At 48.9% G+C, this 7,747-nt stretch overlaps 1 long non-coding RNA gene across 1 annotated transcript; it reads left to right on the plus strand.

Moving 5' to 3' along the window:
- The first annotated feature begins 987 nt into the window (after positions 1 to 987).
- On the plus strand, positions 988 to 4,165 carry LOC115654894. The gene is made up of 2 exons (XR_004001293.1): positions 988 to 1,165; positions 4,080 to 4,165. It is a non-coding gene; the product is annotated as an uncharacterized LOC115654894 (long non-coding RNA).
- The last annotated feature ends 3,582 nt before the right edge of the window (positions 4,166 to 7,747 follow it).

Raw genomic sequence — 7,747 nt, forward strand, 5'->3', positions numbered from 1 at the left:
CCGCCGATCATGATCGCGGCTTTTTTTTTGTTTGTTTGCCACTCAGGGCAGCAAAAACCCTGGAGCTGGCCCTGCGCCGCCAGAGTAACACCAGCTCCCGAGTGCCGCTTAGCCGCACTCGATGTACCAAGGCTGACGTAGCGCAAGTGCAAGCACTGCGTTACCTATGTCAACGCTGACAGGCCTCCAGCAGCTGTCCCACACTGGCCCATGCTGACTGCGCTCGTCACGACTGGGATTGCCGCTGCCCAGGGAGCCCCCCCCAGCCCTTGAAGCCCCTTTTCTTGGTTGCCGCTTGGCAAGCGCACCTCTATCTGCTCTCCAGTGATGTGCACAACTTCCCAGAAGACTGTCTCAGCTCCGCACTCCAGCCACACTCTCCTGGCCCCAACCAGGAACTGTTCCCAACCAGCCATAGAAGCGCTGACATCTGTGAGCAGGTTGCATGGGGGATGCAGGAGAACGGGCATGCCAGGGCCACCTGCAGTGCAGCATGACAGCCAAGGAGCTGTGGCAAGCAGAGCAGAAGGCCGACAAGCGATTGGGTGCCAAGTCGCAGACCTGTTGCTCTTAGCATGCCATCCCCAGCATAGCCCCCTCTGCCACCCCAGAGACCGCTGGCAACCGAAGTCCCAGAGCCCTGCCATGAACAGCAAGGAGGAGGAGGTGGATGAGGAAGAGGAGGAGGAACATGTGTTGTGATGTATATGTTGTAATACGCTATAGGCCATATGGGCCTAGTATAAATACGGAGACCAGACAGCAACTGCAAAAAAATGGGACAGGGGATGGGGGGTAATATGTGCCTATATAAGAAAAAGTCCCCAAAAACGGGACTGTCCCTTTAAAAATGGGACATCTGGCCACCCTCAGTATAAATGCTGTATGCTTGACATGAGTATGTGAGTTGAGCGGTGGCAACTGACGCAAGGATTTAAGGTTATGAGCGGTCAAGAATTGTCTGTGCAAAACAAACTTTGTCATGTCCATAAAAGGAAATGGAATGTCTTGGATTATGGCGGCCTGCCCAGAACTGCTCTCCTGCAGTTATGGATGAAAGGCTTAGTAAACAGACAAACAGCTAATGACGGACTGGTCTATTAAAAAGGTTGCTTGCTATAACTGAAGTCGGAGTCAGACACTGACCCACAACCCTGAAAAAGAGGTGTGTACTGTATGGCTCCCCACGCTTTGTGATCAGACTGAATTTCGAGTGGCCACGGGGATTTCCTTTGGATCGTCAGACTTTGGTGTAGTATGAAAGGAGTGTGAATGTGGAGTGAGTGGAGTTTATACTGGAATCAATAAATAAAATATTTAGAGTATTATATACCAACACTGTGTCCAGTATCTGCCTGCTCCCCCGTCCTGTAGGGAGGCCTCTATCAGAGCCTAACATTTGGTGGAGAATGCGAGCATCGATCCCGCTACCTCTCGCATTTGGTGGAGAATTGCGAGTGGGGGAGAGATATAAGGAGTGCCGGATTGTGAGATGGGGTCTCACAGTGTTGGGGGAGTCTGAAGGATGACTCCTTAGTTGTGGGATTTGTGAGATTCAAAGTACGCATGGGAGCTACTGCGTGGAGTTTGGGGAATGTACTCTATTAAGTATGAATGAGTACGTGCGGGGAGATACTGCGTGGGGTTACTGAGATAATGTTTAAAAAGGGTCAAGGGGTAGAGGAGGCACCCCAATGGATTAAAGCTAAAGTCCTTCTTCGTTAGAGAAGGAGATTATTGCCCTTGGATGGAGGGTGCAGTGAAACTTGATGTGATAATTGATACATTAGAAAACAGGTTTGAGACTTGCATACAGCTGTACAAGCCTAATGCCAGCAAGAAGCAGCAGCTGTGACACGGTTGTTGTGGTGGGCTACGAGAAAGGTAATTGAATACAAGGAGGAGGCATGTGCAGGGCTACAGACCTGCAAGGAAGTTTTAAAATCTGCCAGGAAAGCTTAGAGGAGCAAGCAGGCAAGCACAAGCCATGCAGACTCCGTTGGAACAGCTGGGAAAACAAACTGGCGAACCGGAAAGGAGAAGGATGGAATAGGACACAGGCAGGGCTCAGCTGGGAACAGAATATTGGGAAACAGACTCTGCCAGCGTGTAGAGCTGTGCATTGGTTCGCTTGGAATTCACCCCAAGAAACACTGCACTGCCTGCACTTCAGACGCCTGGTCTTCTGCTGTCTGTGTGACAAGAACCAGGGGACAGGGTGAAGGAAAGGAGGCAATTAAGGCAAAAGCAAAAGACCACTTAAGAGACAGGAGCTGCCACTTGCTTGGAGTGAAGAAAAGGGAAAAAAAGGTTTTGAAATGAAAAAGGGAGAGTGAATAGGTTAACTCCTGAAGTTGTTCAGAAACAATTAACTGCAACAGAGAATGGCACTTCTGCAATTGAACTGATGTGCAAACAAAAGCAAAAAATTAAAACAAAGCACAGAGTAGGCAGCAGTATTGCACCCTAAAGAACTGAATGCAGAAGTGAGCGATTTAAAATAAGTGAAGTTACAAGCAGCTTTTGCAAAAATTAATACTATAGACTTTGTAGGGAAGTAAACACTTAGGAGTTGTGAAAATGTTAAAATGTAACAGCTGTGGTGCTATGAAAAGGGAATTCTTGTTTTAATAATAAAACCCAGCTGAGTAAATATAAATACATGTGCAGAGTGGGTCAGTCACATTGAGTGGAACCAGCATAGTTAAACAAGTTATACAAGGGAGTCAGGTAGAGAGGCTACTGATGCCACGATGTGTTATCCCCACAATTCTTTACAGCTATTCTGAGGGGAAGTGGGCCTTTTCCCCACTGAAATACAGTAGTTTGTAATCAAAATCACTAGATATGTGTGTGCGTGTATATATATGTGTATGTGTGTGTGTATGTGTGTGTGTGTGTTTGTGTATATATATATATATGTGTATGTGTGTGTGTTTGTGTATATATATATATGTGTATGTGTGTGTGTTTGTGTATATATATATATATATATAATGACTGCCTTCGATTATACAGGATGGAAATGTAATCTGGGGACACTATTATAAACAAATCATTAGAGCAGTGCAAGGGATATTAGGCAACAAATAATGTGTGTGTATAAATATTTGCATGTAATTATGTAAGGTTTTAAGGAACTAAACCAACACTCATGGTTTGTAAAATCCTGTCTGTAGGTTTAAGATAAATTGGGGTTGTTTTGTTTTGTTTTTAAATTAAAAAAATAATGCCACTAAAACTCCATCTGAATCTCATATCCAAAGTTTCAACACTGACACAGCCTTTTGCCAGACATGGCCAACTAGTGTGATGTGCCTTTGGTATTTAGCATTTGGGTACTTCCATGTGTTTATAAAGTTTCATATCTTTTTAAATGAGGAGCAAAGAATGTGGCCATGGCAGGAGCAGCCACAACTGGGAAAACGGAGAAAGATTCTAAATCCTTTTTTTGGACTTTGGTACTAAATAGCAGCTAAGTACTGCAGGAGGGGCCCACAGTTAACAGGCAGTGCAGTCTGAAGCAAGAGCAGGGGTGAAATGTACAAAAGAAGCAATGTCAGACACAGGGAGCCTTGAAGGGGCTCTAAGTAATCAGACTGTCACAGTCTTAAACCTTGAAGTAAATGCTAGTGAGTAACCTTGTAATAATGTATAATGTGTGTAATTTTTTGGGGGGGTGAGGTGGCGTTTAAGCATGCTAAAAATGGTAATTGAAAATAAATCTTATGTTCAAAGATCTCAGAGTACTACTTTCAGTTCTTACCTGTGAATACATGTAAAGCTTGGTACAGCAGAGAAGCCATTACAAACCTGGTCTGCTGCACAAGAAGGGAAACTAAGGTACACCACCTCCTGAATTTCATAAATTAACAGTGGGATAATTCACCCTTTTCCTTAAGGGTAGAAGCCATTGAAATCTGGCCTGCCTATAGAACAAAGCACAGGAAAGTATGGAAGTAATTCCTCTGTTTTTCTTGCAATTAGCAAAAAGATTTGTAAAAGAGAGAGAGAGATTTTTAAGCAATAATCTGTCCCCATGAGGAGTGCATCTAGGAAAAAAATCTTTTGTTTTTCAGACATTGTACAGGCAAGCTGGTGCCAGCAGAACAACGTACAAGACCAGGGGTCTACTGTTGCAACAAAAATTATGTTGTGTGTTTTATATTGTTTGTCTTGTTATTACCATTATTTTGATGGATATTGTACAAGAAGAGTACATATAGTACACATACAACACATATAGCATCAAAAGTCAACGCATGGTATGATCTGCCTAGAAAGCATGGTCTGCTCAAGGTGGGAGCTTAAGTGATATACCAAATTCCAGAAGAACACCATCTATTCCCAGCCTGCTGCTGTTTGGAACAGAGAACGGGGAGTGACAATAGGTTCATTGTACGCAGTGAACAAAAAAAAATAAGACAGGCGAAGTAAAGTGAGTAACTGGAAAAAAAAATGCCAGGGGAAGAAATGATGAATGTCTGCCACTCCCTGGCATATCAAAGACTAGAGAAGACACTTTTAAAGGTAAAACAAATTGGAATTTGGCCTAGAGTAGAGAGGTTCATGGCAGACAGCGATCAAACGCCTAGTGCGGGGCTGTTATTACATCAGAGAATGGGCCGTGCAGTAGGATACAAATTGACTATATTGATAAGTTGTCGAAAACGTCCAGAGTAAATCAGTATTTACTCGTGGTGGTGTATTCTTTTTTTCCGGATGGGTGGAGGCGATTCTTACCCAGAACCATACTGCAGAGACAACCGTTAAGAAACTATGGGAAGTTGTTTTTAGCAGGTATGGAACTCCAAGAATAATTGATTTGGATAATGGACCGCATTTTGTGGGGAAAGGAGTGAAAAGCTTATTGAAAGTTTTAGGAATAAAGCAGCAGTTACACATTCCTTACCATCCTCAGTCATCAGGATCAGTAGAGAGAATTAATCAAATGATTCAGCAGGCTCTGTGAAAGGTGGTACAGGAGACAGGTAAAGACTGAGATGAGAAATTACCATTGGTGTTGGCGGCAATTCGAAGTAGTGATTGGTTAGCTACAGGGTACCAGCCGTACCAAATTCTCTTTAGAAGACCTATGAGACTGTGGAGCCCTCTACTGTACCCAGGAGAAGGGGAAATGCTGGGATGCTGAACCGCCAGGCCCAGCGGTACCAGGGCTCTGAACCGCCAGGTCCAGAGGTGCCCAAGGCTCTGAACTGCCAGGTCCAGAGGTGCCCAAGGCTCTGAACTGCCAGGCCCAGCAGTGCCAGGCTCTGAACTGCCAAGCCCAGAGGTGCTGGGTTCTGAACCGCCAGGCCCAGAGGTGCCGGGGCTCTGAACTGCCAGGCCCAGAGGTGCCGGGGCTCTGAACTGCCAGGCCCAGAGGTGCCGGGGCCCTGAACTGCAGGGCCCGGAGGTTCCAGGGCCCTGAACTGCCAGGTCCGGAGGTGCTGGGGCTCTGAAACGCCAGGCCCAGAGGTGCCCGAGGCTCTGAACTGCCAGGCCCAGAGGTGCTGGGCTCTGAACTACCAGGCCCAGAGGTGCCGGGGCTTTGAACCGCCAGGCCCACAGGCGCTGGGGCTACAAACTGCCAGGCCCAGAGGTGCCCGAGGCTCTGAACTGCCAGGTCTGGAGGTTCCAGGGCCCTGAACTGCCAGGTCCGGAGGTGCTGGGGCTCTGAAACGCCAGGCCCAGAGGTGCCGGGGCTCTGAAACGCCAGGCCCAGAGGTGCTGGGGCTCTAAACCGCCAGGCCCACAGGCGCTGGGGCTACAAACTGCCAGGCCCAGAGGTGCCAGGGCTCTGAACCGCCAGGCCCGGAGGTGCTGGGCCCTGAACTGCCAGGTCCAGAGGTGCCCAAGGCTCTGAACTGCCAGGCCCAGAGGTGCTGGGCTCTGAACTGCCAGGTTCGGAGGTGCTGGGGCTCTGAAACGCCAGGCCCAGAGGTGCCGGGGCTCTGAACCGCCAGGCCCAGAGGCGCCAGGGTGATGAACCGCCAGGCCCACAGGCGCTGGGGCTACAAACTGCCAGGCCCAGAGGTGCCAGGGCTCTGAACCGCCAGGCCTGGAGGTGCTGGGCCCTGAACTGCCAGGCCCAGAGGTGCCGCGGCCCTGAACTGCCAGGCCCGGAGGTGCCCGAGGCTCTGAACTGCCAGGCCCAGAGGTGCCGCGGCCCTGAACTGCCAGGCCCGGAGGTGCCCGAGGCTCTGAACTGCCAGGCCCAGAGGTGCTGGGCTCTGAACTGCCAGGCCCAGAGGAAAAGGGACCCTTTTTGTCGATGTGCTGAAGCAAGGTGCTTGGGGAGTAAACTAGGGCCGTGTGCCATCCATTGCTCCACTGCAGTTCGGGAACCCCACTACTGCAAAGCCATCCACTATGTCCTGCACATGGCCGAAAGTCACAGGTCTGCATAGCAGGAGATGATCCAGGGCCCTGCACACTTTTGCATGACAACAGCCTCCGGTGTGGATTGTCCAGCTCCAAAATGATTTCCCCGGTATGGCAGTGCACTCACCACTCGCTTCTCCACTGTCCGTGCAGCTCTCAGTCTAGTGTCCTTGCGCTGGTGCCTGGGGTGAGCTCAGGGCACAGATCCAGGCACGAGGCCTTGCACATCCGAACATCCTGATGCAACTGTTCCTCAGCCCAACCCTGTGTTACGATATGATCCCAGCAGTCCGTGCTTGGTTCTCAGGCCCAGCAGCGGCACTCCCTGACCACCACCAACCACCTCACTACATCCCACAGAAAACTGCCCACCACCAAGAAATCATCATCTTCCCCGCAGGCGTGCTTGTGGCTCTCCAGACACTGATGGATCGTGACTCCTGCAGCGCTGTGCAGGCTCCAGACCTCTGTCAGCCATGGCAGACAGCCAAATGTCCTGCGCGAGGTCATGGGAAATTAAAAAGAGGGGCAAAATTTATGGGCTAGGGCTGATATTATGGGATGGAGAACATTGCATTATGGGAAGTTGACCCCTTGCTCCCCGTCATCCTACGCCTGATTTCTATCCCATCATGCATCGCCCAGATTGAACGGCAGCAGGGTGCACACTGCATTGTGCATCGACACAAGCATGCATGGTATGTGCAGCACCGACACAAGGAGCCAAGCGTGCACACACACAAATGATATACTAACCGCAGCAGCTGTGTGCCAGCCTGTTGCAGGCACAGAGGCTGCCCGAGGCAAGCAACAGTGGTCCGTGCCCGGAGTGCTTAGCGCCAATAAACACACCAGGGTGGAGAAGCAAGCGAAGTTTATTTGAGATCTCAAAGCAGTGCTGGGAGACTTGGCACACCTCAGATCCAGCACACCTAATACAAGCAGTTTACCTTTTTATACTTTACTTTTAGCTAAGCCCGTCCCTTCTTTCCTCCCTCCCCCTTTTCCCTCTTGTAGCAGTTACATTAAATAGTTAATTAAAGCTGGAGACTACAAGTCTATCTTGTTAGATCCACTCCTTTGAATTACGACCTTGTCCTTTCTTCTTTGTGAACCGTTATCTCCTCTCCCTCGGCCGAAAGCATGCAGGCCTCATTAGTTCTGCCTTATCCTGGTTTGAGCTGTATGGCAACTGATAACGGATGTTGCACCTGGCCTTTTCTATTTATTGGCCTGTTAGGGCAATTAGAGTTTAAACATGGAGGGACTTTTGCTCATCTGAGGCCTAAACAGGGAGATTCCATATCCTTATTGCCTTTTACTTTTTTAAGTTACTTAGGGTTATGCTTTGTGACACCAACAA

The sequence above is a fragment of the Gopherus evgoodei genome, chromosome 7, assembly GCF_007399415.2.
Source record: "Gopherus evgoodei ecotype Sinaloan lineage chromosome 7, rGopEvg1_v1.p, whole genome shotgun sequence".
Lineage (NCBI taxonomy): Eukaryota > Metazoa > Chordata > Testudines > Testudinidae > Gopherus > Gopherus evgoodei.